We start from the raw sequence: 23,385 nt of genomic DNA, 5'->3' as shown, positions 1-23,385 counted from the left end.
CAATATTCAACGTAAATTATCTTCAGCCTATCATCCCCAAACCAACGGACAAACAGAGAGAGTTAATCAATGTGTTGAACAATACTTGCGGTGTTATTGCTCTCACTTACAAGATGATTGGATCACGTGGTTACCAATGGCAGAGTTCTCATACAACAACTCGGTACACGCTAGTAGCAAAATGACTCCATTCTTCTCAAATTTTGGATTCCATCCCTCTTCATTTCCTGATCAAGGACTTCCTTCTTCTAATCCATACGTCTCCAACCATAACTCTTTCATGTCTGCCCTCTTCCTCAGGTTACGTGATAACCTTAAAAATGCATCATCTGCTCAGAAAAAGTTTTTCGATACTGGTAGACGACCTTCCCCTACTTACAAGGTTGGTGATCTAGTATGGCTCTCTTCAAAAAACATTGTCACCAACCGTCCCTCAAAGAAACTGAGTTCACTCTTCCTTGGCCCTTTTCGTATATTGTCGCTTATCAACGAAAACGTGGTCAGATTGAAACTTCCACCTACCATGAAACTACATCCAGTCTTCCATGTGTCATTGCTTAAACCACACCACTCCGACCCTTTCCTGAGGGATGTTCTTACCACTCCTGATCCCATTCTGGTACAAGGTGAAGAGGAATACGAGGTCCAGAGGATTCTAGATTCACGAATCCATCGTGGTTCCTTACAGTATCTTGTCCGGTGGAAGGGCTACGGAGTTGACGAAGATTCATGGGTGTCGTCCTCCGCGGTGCATGCTCGTCGACTTATCAATGCGTACCATGCTCGCTACCCGTCCAGACCTCGTTGACAGCATCCGGTGGCTGCTTCTTATGAGGGGGGTTCTGTCAGACCTTCCGGCATTCGCTAACCGTGGACTTCCGGGTTCTCGGAGCGCGGCCACTCCCCCTCCTATGACGCGGTCGTTCCCAGGATTCATAGAGAGACCGCGTCAACACCACTGTGCTGGATCAACTCGAAAGCTCCCGCGAACTTCAAACTGAATTATTACTACTTCTACTGTGTATCGGACCCGGACTGTTTAATCGTTTACCCTCCTTCTCCTCTCCCACGACCTCGGACTGTTTTTGGATATTCTCTTGCCTGCTGCAACCTCGATTCTCTGTGGAATCTCTATCACCAATTTGGATTATCGCTCCTTCATAAGTTAAGTAAACCAGATCTGCTCAAGCTGGATATATAACCATCCTAATTCTATGTGGTTCGCTATCTGCTCCACCTAACCTCCTAACCTTGTTTCAACTACTAATTAATCATCTGCATCCTAATTTGGAACTTCTCGCTGGTTGTGTTAAAATTGCCTTATCTTAAAACAACTTCAACTCCGCTGCTGTTTATAACCTGCCAGGAATTAAAGAGACAGTTCAAATTGATTATCTTTTTTATTTTAAAGCAATAAACAATATCAGTTTCAGAAATCTGCAGTTGTTTCCATCTTGTCAACAATTGAGCATTACATATATATATATATATATATATATATATATATATATATATATATACATATATATATATATATATATATATATATATTAGAATGTTACAATTGGGAGGTGTGGTGATTGGCATGGAGCTAAGATGGAGGCGGGATAACAAGTGTATTTACAAATGTAATTTTATTTACTAAATATAGGGATAAGGAAGCATAATAATAATCCTGGGAAGTAACCATCCCACTTTAACTATCCTTATGGTTTACATCATGGTTGATTTTTCTGCTCACTTGTAATATGCTCTGAAAAGTACACTTCAGGCACTAACACAACAAAAAAGGAACACATCAAGTACCGTAACCAATACTGTTCCCTGGCACCTACTCATTGTATGTCAAACAGTTTGCTAATATGAAATAAATCATGCATACCTATCCCAAAACTGTCTAGATTTTGCTTCCTGGTAAATATAGTACCTGAAGTGCCCCTTTCCATGTCATTGTTCTGTCTTGTTACATATGATGGCGATTACCATCATGATTAATATTTTTCACATGCTAGATAATTTTAGTAACCATTCATTACTTATTGCAGTGGAGATTCCCTGGAGCGCTTCATGTTTAAAATTAAACTGTGGTGTCTTCCTTCAGAGACCTGTTTTGTAACATCCTACATTTAGTTAGTTACAGCACCTGGTCTCAAAAATAAATCATTTCTCTACTATTATGACGTTTCTAGTAAGTCTCTATCACTCTCTGCGGAATGATTGCAGTGTCCTGGCTTGCATTCCTGTGTCGAGCCTGATTGTCTGTACAGCTGCAGGCTCACCTCCCCTCCTGTACTGCAGGCAATTTCTCAACGCTGGATAAAAACAGGGGGGTAGGTGCAGTGCTTTAGTAATCCTTGACAAGGTAAAAATTTATAAACAATACACTTAACGTGTTTCTCCTTGGATAGGCTTTATCAAAAGTGTTTTTAAAGTGTTTAAAACACTTTTGATAAAGCCTATCCAAGGAGAAACTCGTTAAGTGTATTCTTTGTAACTTTATCACTATTTTCTTATTATATGCTGTATTAGTTTTATTTTTTATATGAAAGTTTTTTTGTTTTGTTTTTTTTTTTTAAATTGGACCTAACTTTGCTGCTGTTGGTTTATTTGGAGCTATATCCCTGGTAGGAGCCATACCACCCAAGAGCTTTGGATTGAGCAAACTGGAATTTGCTCTTTAGCATGTGAGTAGGTTTAACTTATTTCTTTCTTTTTACACTCCTTTTTATGGTGTACAGAATTGTGGTTCTGTTTGTTTAACTCCACATATACAGGGACGGAAGAATGTATATTTACACCTGTATCCTTGAGTGGGGATCATACCACTTCAAGCACTTTCAAAGGAGCCAGGTTTCACGGCTCCATTACACAAGTGTACATTTTATAGTTTTGCTCCATAGCTCTGCATACTTCACCTTATACAACTGTATTGAAGCTCCAGAAAAGTGTGAGTGCACATCTTTTATCTTACCTATCACAACTGCAGTTTTAAAATACTACACTATAATTTCTTATCTGGTTCTCGCCACATATACCTTGTTAAGGATTACTGAAGCACTGCACCTACCCCCCTGTTTTTATCCAGTTTTCTGATCGGAAAAGAGTTATTGTATATTTCTCAACGCTGTTTGAGTTCATGCCATCCTTGGCAGAGCATAGTAGTAATGGGCAAATGCAAAGTGCTAAGCAATGAACCCTGGCACCAAAAAATAAATCTACTATTAAAATGTGGCTTTAGCTGTAGTCAAAATCACATGGCATTTTCCTTAAAGAGGTCCTTTAAGCACCATGTCACTTCAGATCATTAAAGGCCTTCGAGTCATGATTTAGGTCCAGTCCTGACATCCTGTTTTGTTTTTTTCCTGAATTCCCACTGTTAGAGTGAGCGCTCTGTAACTGCAAAAAGTTACTCCCAGCATGGTCTACATCACCACCCCAGCATGGTCTACATCAGTTTGGGATGCCAATGTTGTGGCTTACATCATTGTCTTAGGGTACTGTCAAGCTCAAGCAAGTATGGCCCTTCTGCATCTGCTTGGAAATGGTCTTTAACTCCTTAGTGACCTGACCGTTTTTCACTTTTCTTATCGTTAAGGACCAGGGCTCTTTTTATATTTCTGTGATGTTTGCGTTTAGCTGTTATTTTCCTCTTACTCATTTACTGTACCCACACATATTATATACAGTTTTTCTCGCCATTAAATGGTATTTCTAAAGATACCATTATTTTCATCATATCATATAATTTACTATAATGTTTTATATAAAATGATAAAATAACACGCATTTTCTAACTTTAACCCCCAAAATCTGTTATGCATCTACAACCGCCAAAAAACACCTGTGCTAAATAATTTCAAAATTTTGACCTGAGTTTAGAAATACCCAATGTTGACATGTTATCTTTTTTTTTGGAAAGTTATAGGGCTATAAGTACAAGTAGCACTTTGCTATTTCCTAACCATTTTATTTTTTTCCAAAATGAATGCAAGTTACATTGTAACACTGATATCTGTCATAATCCCTGAATAACTCTTTACATGCATTTTTTATTTTTTTTAAAAAGAAGACAACCTAAGGTATTAAACTTTGGATATTTTGTCTCTCTTCGTGCAAATATTTTACAACCAATCTATGCCAAATTAAAAAAAAAAATAATAATAGGAGATTTTTTGACACACATAGCAATTTAAGAATACATGTACTGAGAACTTTCAAGGTTACTGCCAAAGAACACTCCAATATGTGTTCAGAAACATCTTCTGAGTACAGTGATACCACCCATGTATAGGTGTGTCGGGATCTCTGGGCGCTAAAATACCTTATTTAGAGGGTGCACATTCCAGTTTTCCAACTTGGGATTTTCACAGCTGGTCATTATTCACCCATGTCCTATTTGGGACATGTTTTAAGCCAGCCAATGTAATTTACCCACATCAAACCATATATTTTTGAAAAGTAGACAACCCAGGGTATTTAATATGGTGTATGTCCAGTCTGTTTTAGTAGCCACTTAGTCACAGACACTGGCCAAAGTTAGCATTTATATTCGTTTGTGTGTTAAAAATGCAAAAAAAGGGGCGGGGCCTTACCGCAGAGCCGAGAGGATGTGAACCTCAAGAGCTCTGGCACCAAGTTACTCTAAAGGACGAATCTCTAGACCCAAAAAGCGACTAAACGGCCCTCAAAGGCCAACAACTGAAAGGGGTCACCAGACCGAGCATAATGACACCATGCAAGCGGCACTACGAGCAGTACTTGCCGGACCGGTGTCTGGGGCCTACTCACATGGCGAGTGCAGGAGGGACGGCTGCTCTCCCACCGCCACTACTAGCTGCCACAGCGACTAAGGGCCCTTGTTTGACCCCGGACCGGCAGGGTTCATCCTGGTCCACCCACCCTCTGGGAACACTCACCCCGGGGGCACTCTGAGGCACAACTCAGAACAAACTGTCCCACAAGGCAAAGCAAAGTTGGCGACGGCAGTGCCAGAAGTGGTGGGAGCGATTAGAGGAGAAGAATCTGCCTCCTGCTCCGACACCAGCCACAACGGCATAACATCAACGAGCACCCTCACGAGCGAGGCCGAGGCGCCCAAACAAAGCAGCTATACCGCAGGAGCAGTTAAAAACGGCACTGTGGCTCGGAGGAAGAAGCGACAAAGGAGCAACAGCTGCTCCAGCAGTGCCCAAGCAACGGCGCCAAAGCGCCACACACACACGAGGATTCCAAGGACACCCTCCAACCCGGCAGAGACACCAAAATTCCGACACGACACGCCGGAGGGGTCGAAGTTCACAGCCAACTACCATGCACCCAGCCAACAACAGCTCCTCACCACAGCCCAGACCAGAGACAGCACAACTGAATAATCCCCGCATGCACAACACCCAGCACCTGCCGATGACCAGCAAAAGGGCACAGGGGGCTACTGTCAGTGTGGCGGTCCGTTGCCCGGGACCCAGACACTGTCCAGGTGGCGGTGCAAGGACCGGGACCCAGTATGCCTGATGTTCAGAGTAGGAGTCACAGTGTGGAGGTGAATTAGCAGGGTCTGGTGCAGGGTAACCACAAGCCCCCTGGTGTTGAGCACCAGCGTTTGTGCAGCCACATACCAAGACCCTGAATCAGCTAATGCAGATCCCAGGAACTAGAATTAAGCAGACCTCCCAGAGCTGAATAGGGAGGCTCTGCAGCAAGAATGTATCCAGTACTAGAAACAAGGCAAGGCTAGGATAGGCACCAAACAAGACAGAACTAGTAGAACCCAGAACCAGAGAAGGATAGGAAGCTAAACCCAGAACATGTACACAATACATAAGGGAACATTAACTAAACAGGGGCAGGACAGGACAGGACTGTACATGGACTGGGATTACAAAATAAAACAAGACAATATATAATAGGCAAAACAAGAGGAGACATAACTAAGCACTATATATGAAAAGTATGGGGATTTAGTTACATTATATGATCATACATTGCATAAGCCTGCCACAACGCCAATGTACCCCATATTCGGCAGGTCCTACACTGCCTAATGTTCGCTAAAAGAACCATACTAAACCACAATAGCACTTACCTGCAAGAAAGGGCAGAGACTTGAAACACTGCAGCAGGTCCAGGCTGAAACAAAAGGAATGATGGAAAACAAACGGGTGTGGCAACATAAAACAAACATTTAAATGAAACCAAGAGACTGGGAAATCCAGGGACGGAATATAAGAATGAACCCAGAAACCAAGCATAAAGAAAACCAGACATAGAATAGAAAACCAAAAAAAAAAACAAGAAAAACTAAACAAGAATTGTAAAAAGAATACTGGATACCAGAAGCCATGGCAAGATGTGACAGCTACCCTATCGGGCCAAAGAAGGGACTATTTGCTCCTGCACATCAGCGGCATCGGGTGAAGACCTGCTGTAACGAGGACTCTCTTTGCTGCTGCTGAACACGGTTCTCATTCACGATATGTTTTCCCATGTTGATCTGCTTTTCCCTATCTCTGCCTCAATTTTGCAGTTTTTATTGTCAGTCTATACTTAAATCACAAAGTCCAATGCCCAGTTGTTATTAGTTATGTGTACTATCATATGACATTCTATTCTGCATCCTAGATGTTTAGTAATGTGAATACCCCTGAAACTATGTCATTACCTGCCTGAATGCCTTACAATCTACTTGTTTTTCATTTGTTTAATGTCAACACGCATGTCCCTCCAACTTGTTGTAAGCCTTATACTCACATACCCACTCATGACTATGCAGCTCACACCAACCACATCTTAGGTTTACCTATATATCTTAGACGTGTTTGACTACCGTGTGACCAAGCTACAAAAAAAACCAAAACAAAAAAAAAATGTGTGCAGTGACCTATAATGCCTTATACTTGTTCATGTATGTATTCTGCCAATCTTGTACTTGCTGTTGGGGCATTGCAAGAGCTTGTGTAAACTATTAGCACCTCAAAAATAAAGAATTTAAAAAAACAAAACCATTATGAACGCTAACTTTGGCCAGTGTTTGTGACTAAGTGGCTACTAAAAAAGACTGAACATACCCCATTTGCAATACCTTGGGTTGTCTTCTTTTGCAAATGGTATGCCATCATGGGGGTAATTCTAATTCCTGGACTACCATACGCTCTCAAAGGCAGCATAACCAATCTGGCAAATTTCGATGTGAAAAAACGGCCTTATATTTGACCCTGTAACTTTCAAAAACACTATTAAACATGTACATGGGGGGTACTGTTATACTTGTGAGACATCGCTGAACACAAATATTAGTGTTTCAAAATAGTAAAATTTATTACAACAATGATTTCATCAGTGAAAGTACTGTTTGTGTGTAAAAAACAAACAAAAACGTCACTTTCACTGACAATATCATCACTGTGATATGTTTTACTCTTTTGAAATACTAATATGTGTTCAACAAAGTCTACTGAGTAAAACAATACCCTCAAAGTACAGGTTTTAGGGTATCTTGTTACAGGGTTTAATATAGTGCTAGCAAAATAAATTATCTGGACTTTCGGCCTGGGTTGTCAGGCCGGTCCCCCAAATTGCAATCAATAAAATTACTTAATTATGTAAAAATATTACATAAATATGCACATATCATATAATATATAATATATATATATATATATATATATATATATATATATCTATCTATCTAGTAGAGAGCACTCTGGAGTCTTGATAAAGTAAATTCAAACTGCTGCTTTATTAAGCAAACACAGTGATAAACACAATAGTCGACATTTCAGTCTATGCAGACTTTTTTTGTCAAGACAATTTACAATGTGAGCTTGTGGCTGTTATATACATAGGAAAAGAGTTTGATCGGAGGGTGTGGTAATGAAAACGAGGTAGTGTGACGTCACCTGATGACTTGGTGTAAGAGAGTTGGCATAAGTGATCAGGTTGAACCCTGAAGGGTAAAAAAAAAGAACACACAAAAAAATTATTATAATAAAAAAAATATAGAAATATATATATATTTTTTGCCATATACACTGTTATGCCTATTTTAATACTGGATGGTTATTCTTTTCCATTTCCAAGTTCCCCTTCCCTTCCTACCCCCAATACAATGTTTATATTCTTGTTGTTATACAAATATGTAAAACTTTAATAAAAAATATTTGAAAAGAAAAAAAAATATATACACACAGAATATACAGAAAAGGATATATGTACAGAATATACAAAAAAGGATCCCTGAGAACAACCCAAGAGGAGAATACTATGTGTATTGTTCTGTCTGTAGTATCAAAGCTTCATAGTCGAAAGAGGCACAAAGTGTAGTTTAAATTGTGACTAATATGTATCCGAGTGCAGTGCTAGTACAGAGAAGTAGAATGGAGAATACTAAAGTTACTATGAAAGCTCAGATGGCAGATACATTCATAAAGGTACTACTCCAATAAATTTGCACAGGTCCAGACAGATCTCCATAACATACATGTTTGACATCAGTGATAAAGAAAATTAATTTACTAGCATAGCAAAGATTAATAACGTAAATTAATAACATAACCTGATAGCGTCTATGTTATCATCCACCCCTCATAAACATGAACATCATTTAGATGGGATGACCCAAAATATACAGCTTCATCTTTATTAAAAGAGTGCATCATCTTCTTTGTAGAAAGCAGTACAATGAGTTCTTCTCATTTAGTCTATATGGGAATATTGTTCCCAAGGTGTGTATCCAGAAGGCTTCACGTTTCAGTAAAGCTGTATCCCTGTTGCCTCCTCTCAGGGAGATGGGTACATGGTCTATACCCAATAATGCTGCCAGATTATGGCCAGCTTCTAAAAAGTGTCTGGCTACAGGTGTACCTGCTGAGCCACTTAGTAGTGCGGTTCGAATGGAAGATCTGTGGCCACTCATTCTCCCCCTCAGGTCATTTGACGTCTTGCCCACATAGTTCAGGCCACATGGGCATGTAATTCTGTATACTATGTGGGTAGTCGTGCAGGTAATGTGGTGCTTAATCGTATACGTTTTATCAGATCTAGGATGACAAAAGGTTTTGCCTGGAGTCATGGAATTACAGACTAGGCAATTCAGGCCACAATAACATCCCACATTGGATGCTATGATACGTGACTGTGTCCTTGTTATCTGGTCTGTGTGGACCAGAAAATCTCTTGGATTAGAACCTTTTCTGTAGTTCATGATGGGAGTTTGTTGGAATATTGGGGGAAGCGTAAGGTGTTTAGTCACAGTCACCCAGTTTTGTTTAATGCTGGTTCTCAATGTGCCTGATTTCGGGTGATAAGCTTGAGGGAAGATGAAGCAATCACTGATATTCCGATCAATCAAGTTTTCTGTGATCGCTTGTGTAGCCTTGATGTAGTCTGTAAAGATGAAATAAAGAACTAGAGTGGAGTGGCCATCCTGTCTAAAACGGGCAAATGGATATCCACTCCACCAAAGGATATCTCTTCAAATAAAAAATTTGTATTAATGGTATAACCTTTATTAAGCCAAATATACATAAACAAAAAATAATAACTAGAAAGGCTACAGTTTCTGGGGAAATTGTGTGAAGTGTTATTGCCTGCACCAGTAGTCTACAACTGAAGTGGGCGGAGTAACTATTATTTATTTATATAGCATATTTAATTGCAACGTTGTTGCCCAAAGTGTTTCACAGTTACATTCAAACATAAATTTATAAAAACATTACAAATGGCCCTGTCTATGACATCACTTGCTGCTCCAGCCTGGCACAGGTCAGAGTATTTTGGCGGTTGCCATCTTTAAACGGTCGTATTTTACAAACTATACATCCTACAGCCAAGAGCTTTATATTGTGAGCATCACAAGACCCAGACCTACATTTTAATGCATAGTATGTCTCTGAAATATTAACAATGAAGGCACAGTCACAGTTTAGAAATTGCCCTTCAAATTTAAGCTGGCTAGAGTGAAGTTTCAATAAATGTCAATGGACGGCATGTGTTGCAAACAAATGGTCATATTGTGAAATCGATCAGCACTGTGGCTTAGCCGTTAACATTTTTAGTGGCAGCAGGGATAGCTGAACATTTTGATATAAGAGGGCTTGAAAATGAGGGAGTGGTGGCAGTTTAGAAATCATGTCCTGATTTTTCAGCTTTTGCCAGCTCCCACTCTAGTTTTGAACATTTTGCCATTCATTCCTATGGGACCAATTTCGCCACAAGAACAACGATATTCCGTGAACCATGTGGCGAAACGTTCCACAAAGTAATGGCAATCCAATCGAGAACAATCTGCACGCTATGCAAGAACACTTAACTAGAAAAGCTACAATTTCTGGGGAAATTGTGTGAAGTGTTCTTGCCTCCACCAGTAGTCTACAACTGTAAGGGGCGGAGTAACTGTTATTATTTATTTATATAGCACATTTAATTGCAACACTATGGGACGGGGGGGGGAGAACACTATGGGACGGTGGGGGGAGAACACTATGGGACGGGGGGAGAACACTATGGGACGGGGGGAGAACACTATGGGACGGGGGGAGAACACTATGGGACAGGGGGAGAACACTATGGGACGGGGGAGAACACTATGGGACGGGGGGATTACACTATGGGACGGGGGGAGAACACTATGGGACGGGGGGAGAACACTATGGGACGGGGGAGAACACTATGGGACGGGGGGAGAACACTATGGGACGGGGGGAGAACACTATGGGACGGGGGGAGAACACTATGGGACGGGGGGAGAACACTATGGGACGGGGGGAGAACACTATGGGACGGGGGGAGAACACTATGGGACGGGGGAGAACACTATGGGACAGGGGACGGGGGGGAAGAACACTATGGGACAGGGGACGGGGGGGAAGAACACTATGGGACAGGGGACGGGGGGGAAGAACACTATGGGACAGGGGACGGGGGGGGGAGAACACTATGGGACAGGGGACGGGGGGAAGAACACTATGGGACAGGGGACGGGGGGAAGAACACTATGGGACAGGGGACGGGGGGAAGAACCCTATGGGACAGGGGACGGGGGGAAGAACACTAGGGGACGGGGGGAAGAACACTATGGGACAGGGGACAGGAGGGAAGAACACTATGGGACAGGGGACGGGGGAAAGAACACTATGGGACAGGGGACTGGGGGGAAGAACACTATGGGACAGGGGACGGGGGAAAGAACACTATGGGACAGGGGACGGGGGGGAAGAACACTATGGGACAGGGGACGGGGGGGAAGAACACTATGGGACAGGGGACGGGGGGAAGAACACTAGGGGACGGGGGGGAAGAACACTATGGGACAGGGGACGGGGGGAAGAACACTATGGGACAGGGGACGGGGGGGAAGAACACTATGGGACAGGGGACGGGGGGGAAGAACACTATGGGACAGGGGACGGGGGGGAAGAACACTATGGGACAGGGGACGGGGGGGAAGAACACTATGGGACAGGGGACGGGGGGGAAGAACACTATGGGACAGGGGACGGGGGGGAAGAACACTATGGGACAGGGGACGGGGGGGAAGAACACTATGGGACAGGGGACGGGGGGAAGAACACTATGGGACAGGGGACGGGGGGGAAGAACACTAGGGGACGGGGGAAGAACACTATGGGACAGGGGGAGGGGGGAAGAACACTATGGGACAGGGGGAGGGGGGAAGAACACTATGGGACAGGGGACGGGGGGGAGAACACTATGGGACAGGGGAGGGGGGGGGGAACACTGGCACAGGGGAGGGGAGAAAATAACACTATGGGACTGGGGAGGTGAGTGGGGAGAGTAACACTAGAGGGGGGAGAGAGGAACATTAAGCAGGGGGGACCACTAAACGAGAAGGGACGTCTTTCATATTAGATTCATTAAATGAATTAAAAAGGCTAATATTAATAAAATTATAGGGAAAAAAACTTTTAAAAAATCATGGGGGCGGGGCCTGACCGCTGAGCAGACCAGTCGCACTAAACTGGAGCTCCGGGTAAAAACCCGTCGAAAAAGTGACTTATAACCTTTATCTCACATTGAGCCCTTTAATTGGACACAGCAGAGCAGCGGTGGTTCCCGGGGACTTACCGGGCCGAATCACCGGACTCAGAGAGGCACTCTGTAGCTGACACTGAACTGCGGCCTACACGTGCGTATTGGCGCGGGAGGGGCAGCCGACCTCCCTGCCGACGGACCAGCGGGAACTGACTGTGCTGACCAAGACCCCGATCACCCCCCCCCTGCCGGTGATGGATATCCCGGCACAAGCGACGAACCAAGCGACTGGCAAGTTGGCAGACCCCACAAGGGGATGAAAAAAATGTCGACCAAACGGGATCTACTGGGCCCAGCCAAAATGGCAGCAGGGATGCAGCCCAGGCCCAAGCACACACTAATAACACCGCCTGAGCACGCAATGGAATATATACATAATTTAAGCACCTACCTGTGGGCAAGACTCAAGACCCAGAGACAGCGGTACAGGATGGCTATGAGAGAGGTGGCAGCATGGCTCCGACCGGCCACTCAGCGCAGCCTGCAAGGAAACCCACTTCGTGACTCCAGAGCGGCCTTCAAGACGCAGCGGGGTCGACATCTGAAGCAACCACATACTCGTCCAAGGGTGAGTCGCCTAAATCCCTCACAGGGACTCATCCCGGGGTTACCACCACATCAACCATCCCGCCTGCATACAGCCCCTGCTGTGAGACAACACGCCGGAGGGCTCGATCGGAGCTGCTCCCCTCCAACCCCACGGGTTCGGGATAGACACACTAGGCATAAAATGGCAGAAACCAGGAGACGGCAGAGGGTAAAGCACTCACCCTTTCCAAGCAAGAAGGGCCCATCGACGCCAAGTTCCAGACCGCCCCAGATACCCAGAGCAGCAGGAGTGACCCTATCCAAGCGGCATGGCCTGAACGACCGACTCCACACAGACCCGCACAATAGCTATGCTGTGAAGCACCATCGCGGGCAACAGCAGCACCAACGAGGCATCGGGTGAACCGGGACGTTAGCTCTCCTGACCGTGAGACCTCATACCATGCCCAAAGATAATGCAGGAACTCACGACCTCGAGGACAATCTTTATTATTATTAGTTCTGCCTAAGAAGATTGTTCTCTCCATTGGCACTTGTTTATTTTACTTATAATGATTACCCCGCACTAGCATGGTCACTGATTTTTTTTTTTTTTTTTGTCCGAATCATTGCCAGTGATCCTATAACCAGCTATGTATTGCCGACTTAGCCCGTAGCTAGTTTAGCATGACCTAACAAACATGCACTTAACGCTTAGCCACTCTAACATATTATGTTTTATGTGCGGCTAGTACTAGCCTGAACCACACTACGGCTAACTTAATATGCCTAAATAGGTTCAAATCAGCCTGTAATTAGATCTGTTTTCATGCCTTTTTAAAACTGTACTTGACTCTAGCGATCCAATACTCAGTTACCTTACTTATTAACACACTTACGCTATCCAGTTAATTTCAATCGATATGTCTTAAGTACCATGCATTGACCTTTTTCTTTATAATTTACAGTATGTTTTTCCTTTGTTATTATCCTTCAAGCGAGCATTAACCCTTTGCTATGTGAACCACAAGCATTATTATATGCGCTAGCTGACTCAACCTAATTGTACCTCTAGTATGTTGCCAGCTAATGTCTCTTCCGAAATTCACATATGCCAGGCGATCCAGTTACAGAGATAGACATATAATTGCAAGCAGCTACACCAGCGCATACATGTTAATATAGAAAGCCACTGCAAACACACCTCTACCTGCTAAGGTATCAACAACTTATACTATATGCGCAGCCTACGTTAAGCGAATTACACATTTAATTCATTCCTGTTAATCTTAACACTGAACGCTAGCCTGATCACTCAAGTACTAGTATTGTTTTATTACCTAATCTTAATGTCAGCATATGTCCAGATCTTCAATGTTTTATGTTGCCTGTTATACTGACATAAGCTGCAGTTTAACCCTGACCTAAACATGACACTTATAACAAAAAATGTGCAGATGTAACCTATGTCGATTAATGGCCGGCACCTGCTGTTGTGGCAGTGCCGGCATGTTTGTCACCACTATGCACGCCAAAATAAAGAATAAAAAAAAAAAAAAAAAAAAAAAATCATTTGGGTCAAAAAGTCAGTTTCAGTTTTGGTTTTCGGCCAAGGGCATCCTGAAATTTGGTTTCAGTTTCGGCCTAGAATTTTCATTTCGGTGCATCCCTAATCTATAGTGCATTTGTTAAGGTTTTGTCAGAGATAGAAAGTGTTGTTTTTTCTTTTTTCTTAACCTCTTAAGGACGGATGCAATTATACACGTTCTGATCAAAGCAAAATGTAAACAAAACCTTTAATTTGCATTATATGTCTGTTCAACCATTATTCACCTTTCATATTATATGCACCCACAGTTATTAGATATAATTTTGTTCAGGAGAAACAGGGCTTTCCGTTCACATCAAATATTCAGATATGACACAATTTTATATGAATAAAATCTAAAAGAGTGTGAGAAATTATGAAATTGTTATTTTCTTAGTTCTGTGTGGCATTTTAACTGTGAATGTCATAATACTGTTAAAGGACCACTATAGTGCCAGGAAAACAAACTCATTTCCCTGGCACTATGGGGTCTTTAGGTCCCTCCCACCCTCAGGGTTCCCCTCCCGCCAGGCTTTAGGGGGAGGAAGAGGTTAAACACTTATTTTTCTCCAGTGCCGGGCTCCCTCGGCACTGGGGAACTCTCCTCCCTCTTTTGACGTCAGCGCTGAATGCGCATGCACATTCAATCAGTCCATAGGAAAGCATTTTTTCAGTGCTTTCCTACGGACATCGTCATCTCACTGTGATTTTCACAGTGAGAAGCACGAAAGCTCCTCTATCGGCTGTCAATGAGACAGCCACTAGAGGCTGGATTAACCCTGTTGTAAACATGGCAGTTTCTCTGAAACTGCTATGTTTACAGCAGCAGGGTTAACCCTAGATGGACCTGACAATGAGCTGAAGTGGTATGGGTGCCTATAGTGGTCCTTTTAAGCTTTTTCTGCAATAGAATACACATATTTGTGTTCAGCAATGTCTCACAAGTACAACAGTATACTCAATGTACAGTGTTTTGGAACGTTACAGGGTCAAATATAGGTATTTCCCCTTTCCAGTTATTACACATTGAAATTTGCCAGATTGGTTATGTTGCCTTTGAGATCATTAGGCAGCCCAGGAATGAGAATTAACTCTATAATGGCATACCATTTGAAAAAGTGGACAGCCCAGTGTATTCAAAATGCTGTATGTCCTTTTTTTAGTACCCACTTAGCCAAAGTTAACATTCATATTATTTATTTTTTCTTCACAAAAACTGCATTTCACTGGTGATATCAGACAAGTATAATAATACCCCCCATGTACATGTTTTATGATGTTTTGGAAAGTTACAGGGTTAAATATAGGGCTTGCAAATTAAATTCTCTGGACTTTCTGCCTGGGTTGTTAGGAAGGTCCCTCAATTTGTAATTCGTAAAAATCACATAATTATGGGAAAAGATTACTTAAGTATACAAGTAGAATTTAAAAAAAAAAATATATATATAGAAAATATAAGGACATCAGGCACTCTACCTTTAAGAATTTGGTGAAATGGACCCCGGTGCTGCACAGTGTGGATAGATATGCAAGACGATGAAGAGAGCACTCCAGAGGATTTGTTCAATAGATTTTATATAGGTTCAAAGTGATCTTGACAAAGACCTCCTGGGTCGAAACATTTATCCACTTTGAACCTATATAAAATCTATTGAACAAATCCTCTGGAGTGCTCTCTTCATAGTCTTGCATATATATATATATATATATATATATTATACATGCAAGACTATGAAGAGAGCACTCCAGAGGATTTGTTATATAGATTTTATATAGGTTCAAAGTGGATCAATGTGCAGCACCGGGGTCCATTTCACCATATTTGTGTAAGGGGCAAATAGCCGTATATGGAGTAAGGATCCAGCATAAGCGTAGGATAGTATAAAGGGAGCAAGTCGGTTGTGGTGTGCCGAGACCGACGATACGGTAGGCCTGTAAATAAAGAGGGCCCACCAAGGAGTAAGAAAGTAAAGTAAATGGAAAGAAAAGAGAAAGTGTTGAAATGAGGAGTGGGTGGGAGGGTCATTCTGATGCTGACCTCAAGCGATATGAGTCAGGTAAGGGGTGTATCTTATATAGTGGAGTGAATTAATTTAAGCACCTCCCACAAATACAGGCCAAACGGCCTTAATACTTGTGTAAGGGGCAAATAGCCGTATATGGAGTAAGGATCCAGCATAAGTGTAGGATAGTATAAAGGGAGCAAGTCGGTTGTGGTGTGCCGAGACCAACGATACGGTAGGCCTGTAAATAAAGAGGGCAAAAATGAATAATCAAAAATTTAATACAGTCAACAAATATATACAAATTAACCAGATATTTCCTTAAATGCATTACAGTATTTAATTCCTGGAAGGATTTTGAAGGTAGGAATCTAGGACCGAAAGTGGACACCATTTGTTTTGGGTAGGATAGTATGTTATCTCTACTGTTGGTGCGTGTTGACTCGTTTCGGAATGTGGTAGAGCCAATAGGTAATGATATTTGTGTTTACGTATGTGGGATCGTTGAAGACAATGATCTGTCTGAGTGGTGGTGATGGTAGTGGATTCTCTGGCCTGAGAAAGGCATAGAAAGCAATGTGCATGGCTTGTAATGGCCGACTTGGTAGTATTATTGAATGGTTGTAGATCTAATAGGTCCGATAAGGATGAAAAGTTGGATGGCTATTGGTAATCTCTGAGAGGAACGTGGGGGAATGGATTCCTGAAAACCTCTGAGTATATTCTTGTCTGGTATGATAGCATGAAGTTATGGTAGTTTTGGCCATAGGTTATCCTGTGTTGTTGAATACCTGTACAATATATATAATTAATGGTGTGTGAGAGTTTTAGTTTATGGTGGCAAAAAGAAGCAAAACCTAGGAGAAATGTTATGACACAGGTTGAGCTATGTCGTGTTCCAATGAGATTCTTTAAGCCTGGTGAAAAGCTGTGTTATGCGTTCTACAAGTATGGGACAAAAAGTGCTAGGTGGGATAGTGCATGCTATGCTGCATGAGTATGTCTAATCCAAAGTTTTGTCTCTGGAACGAAAGGGTGGCTGCGACTGTATGGGCGGCTCTAGGAAGCGTATGATGAACATGCCTGGAATATAAATGAGACAATTGTCGGCAGGGATGTATACCCCCGTCTGGTACATGAAAGTAAAAGAAATATGATAAGTGGCCAACCAAGTGAGTTCCCCAGAAATATCATGACCTAATGGATGATGAGTGGCGTTTGTTGATAATATGACATGTGCTTAGTTGTCTGAGTAACAACGGATTGATGACCCTGACCATGATTTACCCCATGCCACAGCAGCTGCTACAATGGGGTAGATCGGTAGATCACCCAAAAGGGCTGAGGTGGTGGGAAAAATTTCCAAACCTGGATGCCATGGCCAACAGCTCCAAGCAATCGTTCCCGGTAGATCTCTGCCAAACCCGTGTTAGACGCCACGTCTGACCATCTGGTTGGAGCAGTGTCAGACAATCCTGGAGGAACATGCTTTTACCATGCCAAGTGGTTAAGAACCCCCCCCCCCCCCATGTGCAGGTCTGCTGTTGCTGGGGTGTCTAGGGACATCCTCTGATCGTCATGTTGGAAGTGTGGAAAAAAGGGTAAAGTACTCTGGATGTGAAAGCGTGGTCTTGTGGTATGATTGGCATGGCAAAATTAAGGAACCTGGTAGGGATTGTAGTTCCTTGCAGTTGTAAGTACTAAGCAGGAGGTAGTGATTGATGTAGTTGAGAATGTTCCCTATTTGTCTTGTGGTAACTTGCGTGCATTGATGCCGACTCAAGTCGTATGCCCAGTAATGTGATGATAGTGTCTGGGCCTTCTGTTTCTTATGGGGTACTGGGACGCCCAAGTGGTCAACCAGACTAAGCTGCCGTGTTTTCTAGTGAAATTTTTTTATCTTTGATCAACAAGAAGTCTTCTAGATAGTGTATGACTGTAAGGCCTCTGGATATGTTATCATAACCAGCCCAGAGTATCTATGAATATTGATAGTAGGCTAATCTGTAGCCTGAAAGTTGAGCGGGGAAAGGATTGCCCATTTTATGCCATGTAAGTGCCAGTGTGTAGGGTAGATGGTAGCCGTTTACTGCATTGATATTGGTCTTACTTAACCAAACTTCAACCCATGCTTGAGTGATAGCTGTAAAGGTAGATCAATGGTGTTGTATAGTAAGGAAACTCCTCGGAGGGTATGAGGCAGTTGAGACTTGGGGTAGCGGAGGTGTGTGGTGCCAATAAGTCTATGGTTAGTCTTTGTTTAAGGGAAGATTTCCTTGTGACAATACCAATGTGTTTGTGTTTGGTGCCATGCTGTAAATGGTGGAGATTGGAAGACCCCTCTGCAAATCTTGGCTATGAGTGTGTTTACAGCTAATGGTTCTGTTGTGCTGACTGTAAGTGAGGGCATGCTATATTCCTTGAAGGTGTATTTATGATACCTGTATGGGAGCCCTTTGAAGCTCCAGAGCTTTAATAAATCTACTAAAAGTCTGGAAGGGTGATGAGTCAGGAGTGTTGAAAATGCATTGGTGTGTACAGATGGTTTGTCATGTGCCCTGAACCATTTGAACATATATGCAACAGTCTATATGCAACGCAACTACTCATATCAATTGTCTCTGGTAGTTCAGAGGTGCTGGTACCTGGAGCCTGAGAGTGCTTGTCCATTTGTTTGGGACAAAATCCCTCCTGTATGGGTACCTGCACAAAAAAACATCACTACATATTCCAAATGCCAACCCAACCAAGGGATGGTCAGTTCCCGATTTACCTGGAATCCCTGGATCTGAAAATCACAGATACATCATACATATATATGCCTTGCTTCCCCAATGTGCTGGGATCATACGTGCAGGGTTAACGTCTTGTGTGTCATAAGAATTGATTGTACCAGGTAACCGAGTTTCGGTTGGTGCTGGTTGTACAGTAGCGTGAGGCCCAGACTTGTGAGGGCTGTGGTGACCGACTCGAGATTTCCAGTCTGTCATACATTTTTTGGCTCATGAGTTTATAAGTGAGGCTAGCATGCTGTGGGTAGGGGATTTGTCACCTCCTTAGGTCGGTGGTAATGTGTGGGATCGTCCAGGATCTGATTGCTGCTGGAATAGCAACATCTCCTCTGCTTGAAGGTGTATCAATTCTAGCCGGGGTGCTAGGAATAGGTGATTCTTCACCATCTTTTTGAGAAATACTTAAATAACAATAAAGATTGCAATTATTATTTGTACCCAGGGGTCTTGTACTGGCTTGCTAGCTAAGCCGTAAGGCGAAACGATTAGGCTTGGTGTTTTTTGGTGACTGGTGAGGCCCTGCTAGTTGCCAAGTGGCTTGAGAGGCTCTATCTATGCTTGGCGCGAGGGGATTTTGTGTGGCCACCGAACGTTGTCGCAAGATGTTGGCCTCTCGGTGACAGTAACCAGAAAATAGGAAGGGGAGTGACAGGTGAGGCCCTCTCTATGATACAATGCGAGACGGCTAGCTCACGAGTGGCCCGAGGGGTGTATGCCTCAGAGTGTGAGGTGGGGTGTTGGCCTCACGGGACCATTAAACGAAGCATAATGCAGAGGGAAAAAAAGGGGGGTAATACCTATGGGCCCTTGGACCCTAATTGCCAGTACACTATTACTATTCCAGGGAAGTTAAGAGATGGATAACTACATGAGCAGGTGTATGTACCTGGTAGTATGGTATTGAACCTGACAATCCATATAGGTTTTTTAGTAGTAACTGTAACCTGAATGGATAAAACCGTATGGCATAAGGAAATATGGCATAGACCAAGCTTATCTTAATACGTACAGTATATGTGAGAAGTAAAGTGCCGTGATGTGTAAATATTAAACATCATAGCCATACTGGTTAACCCCTTAAGGACCAAACTTCTGGTATAAAAGGGAATCTCTGGACCTGCAATATTTAACATTGCAGCACTAGGTGCAAATGGGACACCGCACCCAGACCACTTCAATTAGATGAAGTGGTCTGGGTGCCTAAGGTGTCCCTTTAATCACACACATGGCTTCTGTAGGCTATAAACAGATAAGGAGATAAGAAACTCTAAAAATGAGTTTCCTCAGTACCTGTCTTGATAGCTGCTTCTGCACTCCTACTAAATCTGTAGTTTCTTGAATGGAAACTTTACATCTTTTATTATCTGAGAAACCTTTTGAGACTGTTTTTATATAGGCATATTCTTTGATCACCCAAATCATGATCTAAGGGGCAGACTATTATGCAACATGATGTCAAAACAATCCTGTTACAATAACATTTACCTTACAGGTTGTTGTTTTTTTTTTTTTTTCTTTTTTTTTTTCTTTTTAAAAAGTCACCAAGAATATGTTATTTTTCTTTGATGTTATATATATATATGTTTTATCACAATGTTCCAAAAAAATGGTCTGGAAGCAAAGGTCTTGCTCTAATTATTGAGGGGAAATGATGCCTTTCTAGGTGTCCTTTGTTCCTATGGAATATTTTATTCTTAACTTTTGGGTCAGCATATGTTTTATTGCTGCTGACTGAGATGCTGTTTTTTTTGTGAGATAATACTGAGCAGCCATATTTCTTATTCCCCCTTTGCCACCTGACAAACATGTAATGAAGGTGTCTGGGTGATTTAAACCTCTTGCTGAATCTAAAACAACCTCATCCCACACAGCAGTGCGTGGCGTTTGTGCTGGTGTGAGTACAGGTAAATAGATAAGGGGAAGTCATTACTAAGCTCGTTTGGTCTGGGTCATTACCCAGAATGCTTTCTGCTGGTATTTGATCATGTTCGGTCTATTAATGTGTCATTATGTTGCATTCAACACTCAGCGAGGTGTGAGCTGTAAATAAGGAATCTTGGCAGACTAATGCTAACTTTTCATGTCAGTGCTTCACAACACCCCTTCATTTAACCATTTACTTCATATAGTATGGCAAAGCCGATTCTCAAAGTCAGTATACAAAAATATAGGGATTATATATGGGGTTCAGCATCGGTTCTAGTCACTAAATGTATAATGACCAATTAGTTTAAACTTTGCCTTTCAGCCATTCTCAAAAGATTCCACTTAAATCAGTCATATGTGTGCTGCCACTTGCATGCTTTTTAGTTAGCTGGTAAAACCAGCTTGAATCTCTGTGGCTATATTGCACATTCCTCCCTATTCAAATGATAAAAGCTCTTTAAACTCCAAAGCAATGCTATTCTAGCTTAAACTCCTTTCTTATTTGAGTTCATTAATAAAGAGTGGAGTTTATTTGGTCTGTGGGGGATATGATTGTTTCCCTATGTGGGTATGGGGACAAATTTGTCTGTGTCTAGTCCCCTTGTTTGAGGCTTACAGTGACAAATATGTTGGATTCTCCTGGTGGTTTAGCTTGTTCTGTTAAATGCAGTCTTCTTCCTCTCACTCTTAAGTCATTTTTCAAGTTATTTCCTTCTGTAAATAAAGAAACCCTCCAAGCACCATAATCACTATAGTGAGCTTTAAAACTTGAATGCCACCTGAGCAAAGATTGAAGTCAAGTTATTACATATTTGCACGTTTTCAATGTTCTCAAAAACTCCTGCTTGTTTGCGCATGAGTTCTTCCCAACTCAAAAGAGTCATCCAAAATTGGACCCCTGAGAACCCCAGCCTGTCACCAGCCGCCTGGCTAAACCTTCCTTATACTGCAGCACAAGGAAACCAGGAGATAGTCACCAGAGCCCCAAATTTATGATAAGTAGGTTCCAAGATGGTTTAGTCCCGGTAAGTAAGATGGTGCCCAGAATATCCTGACTCCATATACAACATATTTAACAAATATCTTCCTGTATGCCAGTGTTTTTTTTTTTTTTTAATAGGAAGGTCTCATTCCTAATGCTGATTTACAGTCATAGCAGTGGAAAGTAAATAGTGGTCCTCCTTCTGTAGGTTAAGTTCAAGTTGCATCACTTTGACAATAGTCAAAATTATTTAATAACATTCTGCTTGGATGCTGTTATATATAATATTTTGTAATGTGTGTACTCAGTTTAACAAATGTATGCTTTTCTGAGCCAAAAGTGGTAGGACTTAACCAAAATGTTATTGTGTCCCTTTGGAAAACGAATAGCTGGCTGTAACTTATTTTGGGAATCCCTATTTGTGAGTGAGTGCACATGCACATCAAAACATGTTTCAAATTACTTGTGAGGTTAACTCGACCTGCGAATCCATCTTGTGGAAATATAGCCCTGTGCTTCCTGAACAGCATCACAATTTGACAAACCTTCACTCTGTTTTCACATTATAAATCAAATGTAATTAAATATGCCCTCCCTATTCCCTATAAGTCTGAATGCCTGGCTAAGGGCCCAAAATAATTGACTTCATTTCACCACATGAAAAGATTGAAACAAAATGGAGTTTTAACCCTTTTCTTACCGTATATCACTGACAGGCTTATTAAAAAAAATCTTATTGAGAATGAGCCCAGAACACCTCATACATCTGGCTGCATTCAATTACCTGTGATAAATGTATCACCAAGTTCTAGCTTCTAATTCTCCAGTGAGCTGTAATAGATAATGCTGAGCTCAATCGATCATAGGTAATAGAATTTACCCCAGAGTTTCTACTAGTGCTGGGTGTTTCCAGGTGTACAAAGTATATTTAAATAAATAAATAAACCCTGACAGGGAGATTGAATTGACTGGAGATAAGAAAGGGAGAAAATAGACTGGAAGAACATTTTAATGTGAACATTGTTATTTTATAATAATGGGCAGGATTAAAGGACCACTATAGTGCCAGAAAAAAACATACTTGTTTTCCTGGCTCTATAATAGGGTCCTTGGGTCCACCTCACCTTCTGGGTCCCCCTCCCGCCGGGCTCTAGGGGGAGGAAGGGGTTAAACAATTACCTTTTTTTTTTCCTCAGCACTGGGGACTCTGCTCCTCCTTTCCCGTCATCGGCTGAATGTGCATGCACTGCATGAGCCACGCGTGCATTCAGCCAGTTTCATAGGAAATCATTCTCAATGCTTTCCTATGGACGCTGGCGTCTTCTCACTGTGAAAATCACAGTGAGAAGCGCCTCTAGCGGCTGTCAATGAGACAGCCACTAGAGGCTGGATTAACCCATTTGTAAACTGCTATGTTTACAGCAGAAAAGGTTAATCCTAGATGTACCTGGCACCCAGACCACTTCATTAAGCTGAAGTGGTCTGGGTGCCTATAATGGTCCTTTAAGCTTAATCCTG

This window comes from Pelobates fuscus, chromosome 13 (assembly GCF_036172605.1).
Source record: "Pelobates fuscus isolate aPelFus1 chromosome 13, aPelFus1.pri, whole genome shotgun sequence".
NCBI classification, from domain to species: Eukaryota; Metazoa; Chordata; class Amphibia; order Anura; family Pelobatidae; genus Pelobates; species Pelobates fuscus.
The sequence above is the reverse complement of the archived record's forward strand: the minus strand, read 5'-3'. Positions refer to the sequence as shown.